A 13427-nucleotide genomic window follows, 5' to 3' on the forward strand; every position below is an offset into this window, starting at 1 on the left:
AGGGACATGCTTACCAAGTGTAAGAATATTGTTTTCTGAAAAATTTTGTTAAAAAAAAAAAGCAAATAAAGAGGATACTGTTGGTTCATGCTGTTGGAAGATTTTAGTGGTTTTTTATTTCGAATAGGTCATAAGAAATTTGCATTTTTGGCCCTTAATATTTGCATAATTATGATATGGCTCAAAAATTGTGAAAATGAATAAATTTCTTCCTTTTAAAATCTTGATCTCTATTTATATGTTTTATGCATCTTTTGGGTGAATTAATTCTGATTTTGTTAAGTATAATTGGGGTTTAAATAAATTTGTTAAATTTAGATTTTCAATTTGGCAACTTTAGAAATTAATGCAAATAGTTTTTGGTCTCAAAATCATTTTTGGTGGTTGATTAGTTCAAATCTGATTATATTATGAATAATAGGGTAGTAAAAATTATTTTGGCAGAATTTTCATTTTGGCCCCAAATTTTTAATAAATTCATGCTTTTCCCCCAATAACTTTTGATTTTCTGATTTTAGTCCCTAAGAATCTTTGTTGCTTTTATTATTAAGATTCCCCATGGCTCTTTGAATCTTTATGCATTGCTTGGAGTGTTAATTTATTAGATTAAGTTTTTTTATCTTTAATAATTAATTGTCAATTAAATTGGTTTATTGACCCGTTTGTTGATTTTGAAAAAGTAGACAACTCTCCTTTCCCCTCACTTAGCTGCTAATTTAAATGGGAAATATCCCTATTATCCTTTAAATTCTTTTTATGTGCTCCTATTTGTTTATATGTGTTACGTGTTTTTCTTTTATTTATTTATTTTAAGTTTTTATTCATTTTTTGTTTGTTTAATTTAAGTCTTATGATTGTTTGGAGGGTATTTAAATGCTCAAATTGTAATAGATAGGTTATATCCTCTTATGCAAGAAATGTAATTAGATAGACAATGTAATAGATAGGTTTTATTTTTGCAAGAAATGTAATTAGTTAGATAAATGTAATAAATAAGTTAAATAGGTTTATTATCTTACATTTTTCCTGTAGACACCAAAATTTTTTTTAAAATAATTTTTTATCCTATTTTTATTTTTGTTTTAGTAATAATTCTTTTCTATTTTTTAATTTCATGATTTTAGTTTTTAGACTTTTAGCATTTGTATAGCATTTTAGATTACTATTATTATCTATCATTTTATTTTAGTTTTAGTTTTATTTCTGTATTCGTTTTTGCCCTTTTGGCTATTTATCTTTATTTTTAAGACTTTTAGCATGAAATTTGTCAAAAGAGAAAAATATTCACAAAAAATAAATAATGTTTTATTTCTTTTTTTACTGTTTATTAATTGAAAAAATAGAGGGGAAATCATTAAGCAAACATAGAAAAAATCTCAGCCTTTTGTTTTATCTTTTGGTCCTAGTTTTTGTTCATTTTTATTCAAGTTTTTATTTAAATTGTTATTTTTGGTTATTGGTGTTTAAATGATTCATGAAAAAATGGAAAAAGAGAGCTCATGCACCCGAGCTACACAGGATCCGTGCCCATTTCTTCATATAACATTTCAAGCAGAAAATGAGAAACGGAAAAATTATCAGGAAGCCACCGCAACTCCTTGTTCTTCTTTATTCACCATCGGATGATCCACAAAACTAATGACTTGGCTTCCATCAGAACCCTTTAGAGGAGGGTTTAGTGTTGTTGTTTGTTATAAAAGGAGGAAGCCGAGAGTTTGGAAAAAAAAACTAGAGAGCTAGAAAGGTTGACGGCGGGATAGCTGAGAGAGAAACAGAGAGGGGGTGGCGGCTGGGTAGAGAGATCAGAAGCAAGAGGAAAAGGAAAAACCCGACGGCAAGATAGGAGAGAAATGACGGCTAGGAGGAGGTCTAGGTAGCTAGAAAAATCTGAGATAGAGATGCGGGTGGTTTACGGAAAAAGCAGAGGGGGAAAAGAACGAGAGGAGAAACTAAGAGAAAAGGGGAGGACCTTTGCTCGAGGAAGGCTACGGGGAGATTCCTTCATCAAAGACTGGAGTTGATTTCTCCATCAAGCTCAAGCGTAGGCTTCAAATCCAAAGGAGGTAAAACAGATCCCATTACCCCTTTTGCAGCCGTTTCCTTGCATATTGTTTGCATTGCACAGTCCAAAGTTGCTTTCTTTAGTTGCTTATGGGCGCCGTTTGGCTATCCGATGGTTCTGCGTTTGCCTTCATGTCGATTGATGTTTATTTTTGCTGATGATGTTACATAGAATTCTCTTGTCCTGCCTACGGGTGGAGGAATTACTTGATGCCTTACTTTGCTGTAAATGATGAATAACATTTGCATGAGCCTGATTCGGGTGATATCTTGATTCCCTTATTGTTTCATGGTAAGGCAATAGCGATTCCGTTTTGATGATATGTCATGCCTAAGGAAAGCTGTTGTTGTTGTTAACTATCTTGGTCATGTTTTCTAGTTTAGAAGTGTCCAGTCAAATCCTTGCTTGAAAAATGTAGTCTTGCTTGAAATTGTTCTCCGAGGTTGTAGGGTTCTCATGAAAAGTAAACAGCAGATCACTAGTTGGTTCTTATGCGCTGTTTCTACTCGTTGTTTGGCCATTTTTTATATAAGCATAAGTCATGCCCAGAATACATGTAACAAGAGTGAGCTGTTTGGTTTTTTTAGAGGCACTTCTCCATTCCTTGGTTGATTTCCTTGCATATCCTTGTTCTGGAAAAATCTGTTTGCAAAAGTTGGGTGGTAGTTTGATGTGGGGTTGGTCGGAAAATGATGTTTTACTGTCTGAAGTGGTCATAGCTGAAAGTTGCAATTTCTGTTTCAGATGTGTGGGTCCTGCTTCTCTGATTTCTTATCGCTTAAGTGTAAGAATTTCGTGGTTAAGAGGTAGAAAAGTGTTTAAAAATCTTGTTGCTTTAATCCAAATGTTGATTGTTTAAGTAATTAGTTGCAGCTGGATAAAAAGAAGCTACATCAGATATCATAAAAGTGGCGCTGCGAGCTTACTACCGAACCATCTTGCATGAAGTTTTTGTTAGTATTTGCATTATTTCCTTCTGTGTTGTTGCTTGCTTGAATTGCGGTAGCTATGTAGCCCAAAGCTTTGATGTTTGGTGAAAATACCCAACTCCCCCTCGGTTGCCGAAGCTTCAAAGCTTAGGAAGGAAATTGCAGAAAACTTGCGGCACTTTTTCCTTTTTCTTCTATTGCTGTTTTGCTGTTTACTTTTATCCTTGATGGTCAGCTTCATTTCCTTTGCTTCAATCCTGCAATGAAGTTGCATGTTTATCCGATGATGGATAGGTAGAATCCTGGTATTTGATAAACCTGTTTGCATGATGAAACGGATAGAGTCGCGGCTGGAAAATTGCTGCAAGGCAGCAAGCTTCATTTTTTTTTAGTTGCAGAAGTTTAAGCCTTCTACGTAGTTGCATGCATGAACAAGAAGGGAAAATTACACTTCACTCCCCTTAGCTTCTACTGATGCTGCACAAGCCCAATTATGTTCCAATTTCTTGCAATTAGGTCCTAAAATAATTGCAATTTGAACCATTACTTGACCCCTTCTTTGCTCTTGGACCTATGAATTTCCCAAAATGAGTTAATTGGGCTTGAGTGATTGGTTAATATTTGCAATTGGGTCCTTGGTGGTTTTTCTATTTTAGAAATTTGATCAATGATTTACCTTCCATGGAAATTATGCATTATTTGATTTCATTTAAGTTGTAATTGGAGGGATTTGGTGGTTTTATTTATACTTTATTATTTAATTGGTGCCTTGACCCTTTTATTGTTTTGAAGCTATTTTTCCTTCATTTGAATACCAACTCAAGGGAGGTACACCTTATCCTTTATTTTTGACTTTATTTGACCCTACGTGCGTATATGTGTCTTATGTGTGCAATTGCATGATTTTAAGTGTTTATTTCATTTTCACTTTATTTATTTCTCTAGTTGCTTAGTTTTTGCTTTAATTTTAGTTCAATTTCATCATTTGGGAGGCACTCGAATGCCAAAATTGTAATAGTTAGGAATTTAATTGTTTTATTCCTTCTTATTTCCCCTTTTAGATTGTAGTAGGCTTCCCCCTCCTGATGTAATAGTTAGGGTTTCTTTGTTTTTCTTTGTGTGATTTGCATGCGTATGTGCTATGTGTTTAATTGCTTTCTTAGGGTTTGGCATCTAGATATGCATGCTTATGTGTTATGTGTTATGTGAATTACGTGCTCACATGCCTACTCGCTTTAATTATGCACATTTATTTATGTATGTATGATGGATGCAAAATGCACGAAACCGTGGCTAGTCCAACGCTAGTCATGGTCTTCCCCTCAAACTCTTACAAGTCCAATGCTTGTGAGAGAGCGCTAGTGAAGGACTAGTCCAATGCTAGATCCAATAGAACCGTCCCTCGCTAGTACATTCGCATGCCTTCATCTCATGATCATGCATTTTTTTTTTCTTTTTAGTATTTTTACATCTTTGCATAACCCTTCTCCCTTTTCCCGCATTTGAAGTATGATCATAGGGTTTTTGCATTTCGTTCTAGTTACTAAGCTTATTTGCGTGCGTAGGTTAGGGTCACCCCTTGGATATGGGATATGGACGAGTTTGACTTTTCTAGCCTTAGCACGCTCGTATTCCCTCTATTAAAAGGGAAAATTGAGTCACGAACATTAGTCTCCTGCACCCATTATGATGCATTCCTTTAGGACATACACATTTGTATATTATTATTTTCTTTACTTTTTCTCTCTTTCGAGTCTCACGACTCGCATTATTCGTGACCTCTCCAAAAAATCATTATTGGGCATCACAATTAATGTAATTGGTACCATTCAAGCTTTGAAGAGAAATTTTGCCCCCCGATGCCCCCTAGGTCTAGGGTTTGCATTCATATAGTACATCCAAATGTGATAAATTTTTAGGTTAAAACAAGAAAATCTTTGACTAAATCACGCAACTAGCCTTGGCTAGGTCGAAGGGGTGCCTTGGATTTTTATCCTTGCCTTCCCCTTCGTCAAATGTGACTCCCGAACCTTTTCTTTGATTTTCGTAGACTAGGAGTCGTTTAAAAGGGATTTTTCTACTTTTTCCTTTGAAAACTCATTTTAGGTGACTTGGTACACCTTAACTCAATACCAAGTGGCGACTCCGATTTTTATTTCAAAACCCTTTTTAAACTTATTTTGGGTCAAAATCGTCGCATTTCAAAGTCCCATTTAGGCCCATTTCATTTTCTTTACTCATTTTCTTTTAAGTCAAAAATTTATTTTTTCAAATCAAATTGAAATTCACTTTTTTAAACCATTTATCTATTTATTTTTCTTATAAAAAATGGGGCGCAACAGCTGAGCGACTCCATTGGGGACTTAGAGACTCCGAGCATTTGATTTAGTCGATTGTTTTTTTCTTTTAACCTTCTTATCTATTACATTTGGATGTTTATGATTGCATTCCTCTTTCCCTTTTTCTCTTTTTAGTGATTTTGCATCTATCGCGCGCCTAATCGCTATTTGCACACTATTTATGTGATGAATGGATGGTTCATTTATTTGTTACTTTTACTTGTTTCGCTATTGCATTTTAGGATGGGGGGTAGTCACCCTAGAACCTCCGTCCGCATTTATGGTACAATCCCTCCCCTCAATAAGAAAGCACCTCATACGTGCATGCATAGTCTTATTTACCCTATTTTTTTCTTTTTTTGGTGGGCATTTCCCACACCTCCTTGTAGGATTAGGATCGATTGCCTTGGGTAGGCGGATGGTATGCTCTGCGCCCATAGCGTTACCTAAGGGATCACTCGAGCCACCGATCAAAGGCCCTGGGAGTGATGACCCTTCGCCTTTAGGTCTGAAGGCTTGGGAGCCGAAGCCTTATCGAGTCTAGATGCATTAGTGAACCAAATCTCATGCATCCATAATAGAATTGCCTAGGGTAGAGTCGACCTTATCCTGAATTAGGGACACTAGGCACGAGGGGAGGCATTCCAACCCTCTTTCCTTATTTTTGCTTTCTATATTTTATTATTTTAATTGCCTCAACGTGTTATGTGATTATTTACTGAACTAACATTTCTTTGTTTTCTTGTCTTTTGCATTCACAAACGCTAGGAATTAAGAGATCTGGCATGATCCACTTTTAGAACTTACCCTCTTAGATAGGTTATTGCATGTTTAAGATTCCAATGAATTGCATTTATAGATTGAAAATTGAACATCATTCTAGGCCCACCCTGGCAAATAAAGGGTCCCTTAGGTCATGTTTCATTTCAAATTGCATATTTTACTGCTTTAATAAACTGGCATCACGCATAAACCATAGAAAGGGAATGCCATTCAGAGGATCCCACGTTAGGAATAAACCGCCCTGTGTTTCGGATATTTAATCCAAGGAGACTTGCACGTTTATATTTTTGTACCATTCAAAGGGGTAGTGCACAAGGTAAGGTAGGATTCGATCCTTTCCATGACCCTGGGGCGATCTTTGGTACGTTAGAATATGAGCATCTAACGATCATTCTTTGGCCATTTTTAACATAGTTGGTAAAAATCCCTTGCTTAAAGGACATTAACTTGAAGAAATTCGCAAATAATTCCTCATTATTGAGATGGTAAATTTATTGAGGCCAAATCTTGATTGTAGGAGGCTCATAGACTAATGCATCGTAATGCATTTTTGAAACTACCAATGGGGGGATAATTCCATCGATTTTTGAATAAACCATCAATTCCATTCAATTCATTTGATCAAATTATTTATCAATTTCATTCACTTTTGGACAATTTAGTCAATAATTCATCAATTCTATTCAAACAATTTGACCAATTTACTCATCAGTCTTATCCAGTCCATTTTATCAATTTATACATTTTTAGGGCAACCTAGTCGATTTTAAATTTATTTGGCTCGTTTACCCATTTTAGGGCAATCTAGTCGATTTTGAATAGATCACCAATTTCATTCAATTCATTTGATTAGTACTTAGGGCAATCTTATTGATTTTGAATAAATCATCAATTTCGTCCGATCCATTTGATCAGTTTACCTATTTTTAGGACAATTCGGTCGATTCGGAATAAATCATCATTTCATTCGATCTGTTTGATCAATTGATTCCATGCAATTCATTTGATTAGTTTAATTCATTTTCAGGGTTATCCATTCAATTTTGAATAAATAATCAATTTCATTAAATTCATTTGACCAGTTTACCCCTTTTAGGGCGATCCGGTCAATTTTGGATAAATTTTCAATTTCATTCGATTCATTTGATCCATTTACTTTTTTAGGGTAATCCGGTCGATTTTAAATAAATTGTCAATTTCATTCAACCCATTTGACCAATTAGGGTTTCAATGTCGAATTTCAAATTGGAAAACCTAACCGATTTTGAGAAAATCATCCATTGCATCCAGCCATTTGGTCAGTTGGGGTTTCGACCCACGCTTCACTAAGAAAATTTGTCAACAAATATCAATCTCTCCGATAGGAAGTTCGTCAAAGTCAAATCAGTGAGCTTTTACAAAATTCTTGTATCAATCAAAATGATCAATCCATTCGGATGTTGTCCTCATTTTGACAAATGTCTCTTGTCACCAAAATTGACCAAATTTTTCAAATTATTTTTTTTACTCAATATGTTGATCGGATTCATCAGGTATTGTATAGTGCCTACCCTAGAGGATTGCATTTTCATACTAGGCCAACCATTGGCATAAAAAGGGTTCCCCCATAGGACATGCATATCGATTTTACAATTTTGCTTACTAACTCTGGGTATTTTTCTTTTTCTTTTACTTTTCCACTCCCCTGCATCTATAAAAAGGTTTTAATAAGGTAAAAATATTCTTTATATCTGACGACGATTTTGTCTAATAAAGTGTGAAAATTGCAAGTATTACTTGATTCTTGCGCATTTTATACAATGTAAATTTGAAGAGTTCATCTGAAAGTGCTAGTGTAAAACATTTAAGAGATTTCATGACTTGATTGCTCAAAAAGAAAAAGCTATTGAGCGAGAAAAGTGTGTATACATGTGTAAAAGATCTCTTTAGAATTTTTCTTTTCTCACATGTATTATATTTGAAAGAAAATTTTTCAAACATTTTCAATAATGAAACTTTTGTTTAAACAATTATTGTTTTGTATATATTCATGTACATTTCATTCTTTATTTTTGCTCATTGAGAGATTTCATGATGAATTTTAAGAAATAAGACTAAATTGAAATTTTTTAACCTCTTGCCTGAAATTCACACTAGATTGGTGATCCGAACTATACAATAAGAGTGTTCGAAATTAAAAAAGATCACTCAAACTGATGGGTCTGTTTCGAAGGATCCAGTACAATACCTTTTCTCCTTCACCATACAATTCATATTTTGTCCACTTCCATTGGCCCTCAGAAATTGATCACATTGATTGACAAACCGCAAATTAGGGCAATCTTTGTTGAAAAATGCCCACTGGTCTAATCAAATTCAATCACATCTAAGTGAAAGCAAAAAATGTACGTTATTCTTGTTTGTTTTGAAAATTTGGAATGATACTTCAAGCGTTCATTTCTCTATCTATACAAATTTTATCATTTGCTCTCCCATTTGAGCCTTTAAAAGAATAATTTCATTTCAAGTAAGAGCCTTAATGATCACTACCCTGCATTTGGAAAGTTTCAAAAGGGAGTGGATTCTTAGTGAGATATTTTTACTTGGGTTGTCATGAGGCGTAAGAATGATACTTTGGCCATCGTTTCTGCAACCTAAACACTGATTACTCCCTTGCATCCTCAGTTGAGCCAAAATAGGTGGTTCTTTTCGAATGCACTTATGGTCGCACCCCACATTGAGGAAGGAGATTGGAGAATTTTACAAAAAAAAAAAAAAAAAGGGGGGGGGGGGGTGAACCGCAAATTGGAGAAATTTGATTCTACCTGGGTTTCAACTTTGAAAAGAAAGGAAAAGGAAAGAGAAAAAGGATGGGTTTTGTCCGGCGGATCACTTATGTTTCATAGATATGGATGAACAAGAGTCTTCCTCAGTCAATTAATTCAGATACATGCAAGAAATTTCTTATTAATGAAAGTTTCCTTTCAAAATTAATGTAAGGAACGGAATAAAAGTCAAGCCATTTTCCTTTCCAATCAAACATTCTATTCCTAGCTATCCCTTTTGAACCTTCAGAATAAACTATTTCGTTTGGCAACCTCTGAGAATCGCAAACCCCACATTGGGGTAAATTGAGTTTTGAAAAAGAAGAAAGAAAGAAAACCCTAAACTGGGGCAAATTTAATTTTTGAAGGAAGGCCGAAAGAAAAGAAAATGAAAGAAAAAGAAAACCTCGGTGAATGAAACGACTGAATATGACGCCCCCACTTCTCCCTAAGGCGAACCAAAGGGTATCTGCAGGACGCCTGCCCAGCTTTCGCCAGGACTCACGCAAAACATTCAAACTTATTACCAATCTAACGTCACAAGTACAATAACATAAATACAAAGATGCGGAAGCGTTCAAGTTTAACCATAGTCATCCATTATCCAACCCGTACATCGGGTGTTCAAAATACAACTTTAAACCCAAAATATCTTATGCCCAAATACTACATTCCAATTACAAAAGTACAACCCAAAACCAAGAGGCATAGTCAAAATATGATAGAAACCCTAAACAAAAGTACATCAGGAGGGTTTCTCCAATACGTCTCCGAATCCAGTCCTGTTAAGGAAAACAAATCTACAGGGTGAGCAAAATGCTCGTGAGGCCAAGAACACACATGCAAACACATTACTCAAATAACAATCCCAATTTACAAGTCAAGCAATCATATTTTAATAATTAACAATTTACTGGAAAGATAACCAGAAACAATTCAAGGATACTGGAGCTCTCAGGAGCTATATTCCACTTGCACATTCAATAACCTCCACGAATTGACACTCCGTCAATCGGGTAGGTTTAGTCCGTAGAACTCCACTTAACCTGTCCCCTTTCACCTTACATACCCCTGTATCGGGCCCGCCTGTCATTTGTTTGTGGCGATACTACTCGAGTATGCCAAGCAAGACCTCTCATTAAGTCAAGCTTATACATCTCATGGCTCGCCAAGGTTCCCGACCAAGCCCATGCCGGCTCGAGTCCAAGGTCGGCCAATGAGATTTGGGCGTCCCCATGTGCACTTGTGTGTCGAGGAGATTCACTCCAACGACGTATGCAGCTAGCATACCATTACATTTCATTCATTCAATGCATTTCAATCATTCATTCAATGCATTTCAATCATTCATTCAATGCATTTCAATCATTAAAATTTCATTTCTAATGAGAACGAGTGTGGTAAAGTACACACTCGACTCCACTTTCAAGATTTCCAATCATTAATAACAATTAAACATGTAACAGTTTACATACACCTGACACTCACCAAGTATTAGGTGTAAGTAAGGTCAAGGGAAGTTCAAGCGTCCACCGTGGGATCCTCTTGAAAGTTCTCGTGTGCGCCTGAGCAAATAATAGTGAATTATCATTCATATCCCAATTATCGAGGAATAATTCGTTCACTAGTATTAATTTAGGGAATTCCGTGAAAATGAACCTCAATTACTCGTAAATCGAGGTTCGAGTGGGGTTTGATAACGTTCAAAAGTATTTAAGTCTTTATCTAGGAAATCGGGGATAAAACGTTTAGATAATATCAAAAGAATAAAGAGTTCTTGAAAAACTCTATTTCCTTGAAAGTTGGAAATTTTCAGTTTTGTTATGAATCTTTGAAAAATCGTAACTCACTCGGCATAAGTCGAGAATTGGAAAACTTTATACCGTTGGAAACCTCTTAGAAAGTACTACAAGTTCCTAGAAGACACTTTTCCATGAATCGAAGTGGAAAGTGTTCAAAAATGAGCTTGAAGGTACTGACTCGGTTCACAAGGCAAAATTAAGTTGGATTTTGGCCAACTTTGAAAATTCGGCACGATTCACACGTTGCGAATCGGCCCCTGAAATTTGTAACTCAATTAGAGTTGCAAGTGAGGTTTATAGCAGAGCAAGCGGATCAAGAATCGGAGTTTCGAGTACCGAGATACGGTAGCTCGAAGTTGGGGAAAATTCAAGACTGGAGAAGAATTTCCAGATTTGAACTTCCAACACTAGAAGTTTAGTTAGGTATCGAAACGAACTTGGATTGGTACCAAAATTGGCAGTATTTTACTCTTATATGAAGGGTATCTCTCTATCATTTTTCACAGAAAAATACCTTCGGAAAGGTAGTCAACGAACCAACTAAAGTTGGAAAAATTCTTAAGGCAATCTGCCTTTAATCCCTTTTCTTTCCAAATCCAATCGTTTGGCTAAGAAAATCCTCCAATCATGGTTCATATGTGAAAGGAAAGTCTAAGGAACATTCATGGTACATTTAGTAGGTGTTTAACACCAAGAATTTCATTTAGTAAGACCACAACAAGTCTCATCTCAAATCTGTCCAAAACTAGGTTTTTCCAAAACAGAGCAGTGTTCTTGTTTTGATCACAACTCAGTCGACTTAACTCGGAATTGAGCATAGTTTATGGCGTTGGAAAATAAATTCATAGGGTTAAAAATTCACAGAAGAAAACTTTCTGAAATTTGGCAAACAACCAGCTCGAAATTGAGCCTCAAGTTGCTGCCTCTACAAATCATTCCAGCAGAACAGAGAAACAGGACAGCTATCTTAAAATGAATGGTTCGGCTCCTACACATGGAATCAGAATGTAAATTTTATACCGTTGGAAAGGTATGGATGTCTAGTTTCAAATGCCACTGACGGCACTCGATTTCGACGTCGGAGGACAAAGTTATGGTCGAACTGCTACCGCTGGTCAGTGCATTACGGGACAGTTTTCCAGATTGCTAGCTCTAGGAGAAAAATTCATTTGACCAACCAAACCTCAATATTTTTCAATGAAAATTTTTACACAACTAATATAACATGTAAACAACACAATCAACCCATTAGAACCTCAAAATATTGCATTAAAGTGGCCGAACAAGTCAGGGGCAAAATGGTCAGATTTGGCCTTTTGCTCTCCTTGAAGTTTCCACTAATTATGCACCAATAATCCAACATTTTAAACACTAATCCAACATTATAAATATCATCAACCCAAAATCAGTCCTCATCACAAAGGTGGGAGTTCATAGAGCCCACCCATTTCATCTTACACCATAAACAACTAACTAAGTGCATGCATGAGCTTAATCTTGCTATATAACCTCCAAAAGATAAGAATCCATGGATTGATCATTACCTACTCCTTTGGTGTGCAAGATCAGAATTTTTCGGCCCTCTTGAAGCTCCAAGAAACCGTGAAAGCTCCCCTCTTTCTTGTAGACACCAAATTTTTAGTATTTAGTTTTTGTTTGTCGTGTTAGTTTTATTCACTTTTTAGTTTTTAGTTTTTTTAGTTTTTCATGTTATTATTTTTATTTTTAAGTTTTTAGCATAGAATTTCTCGAAAAGAAAGAAAAAGCATTCAAAAAATATGCTTTAATTTTTTTTGATTTAAATTCAATGTTTTCTTAAAAATAAAAAAATAAAAAAACACAAACCGCGGCATGCAAGCTGCGTATTTTCGCAGCTTGCAAGGGAGGACCTGGGCAGCTCCTTTAGCTGCAATTTAGAGGAAGTGGCTGGGGGTTTTAGGGTTGAGTGCCTCATATAAATAGAATAGGAAACAGCCGCAGCTGGGGAGATTTTGGGAACGGCTGGAAAAATCTGGAAAGGCCGAGAGAGAAAAACGGCGGATGAAAACTATAGGGACAGATAGAGAGTAGCGGCGGGGGATAGTTAGAGGGATCCGAGAGATAGAAACACAGAAAAAGGGAAAGAAAAGAGGACGGGCGGAAGTCTGAGAAAAAGGGAAAGGTCAGAGGATTGCTTCAGGTGGCGACTGTGGATTGACGAAAGAACGAAACAGGAGAGGACGGCTGAGGATAGCAAATAGGTGTGACGGCTAGGGTATTAGTGGAGAGCTGCCGTAAGAGAGAAAGGAGGTTTTGGAGAGCAAGAGAAAGAAACCAAGGGGCAGAGTGACGGTGGAAAAATCTAGAGAGATGAGAGAGCTGGAGTAGCGGCGGCAGAGCTAAAAAGAAAAAGAAAAGAAAGACCAGAGAGGGTGAGCTAAGAACCAGAGATTTTAGACGGCTGAACAGAAAGAGGCAAGAGCTTTGGAGGGGAAAACAGTGAGAGCAACAAAGCCTTGCAGCGGAGAAAAAGAAAACTGCAAAGAGGAGCGAAAAGAACCAGGGTTGCCGGATCTCTGGGCTTTCACTTGCGGTCTCCTGCAAAGAGGTTGCAGCAGGTTTCGTTGGTCTACTGAGAAGCTCAATCATTTCTCAAGGTAGCCTATTCTTTTATCCTTTTCCGCGACCAAGAGTTCCGCTACTTGTTTTTGTTCCCATAGTCTATGTTT

This window comes from Coffea eugenioides, chromosome 1, assembly GCF_003713205.1.
Source record: "Coffea eugenioides isolate CCC68of chromosome 1, Ceug_1.0, whole genome shotgun sequence".
Lineage (NCBI taxonomy): Eukaryota > Viridiplantae > Streptophyta > Magnoliopsida > Gentianales > Rubiaceae > Coffea > Coffea eugenioides.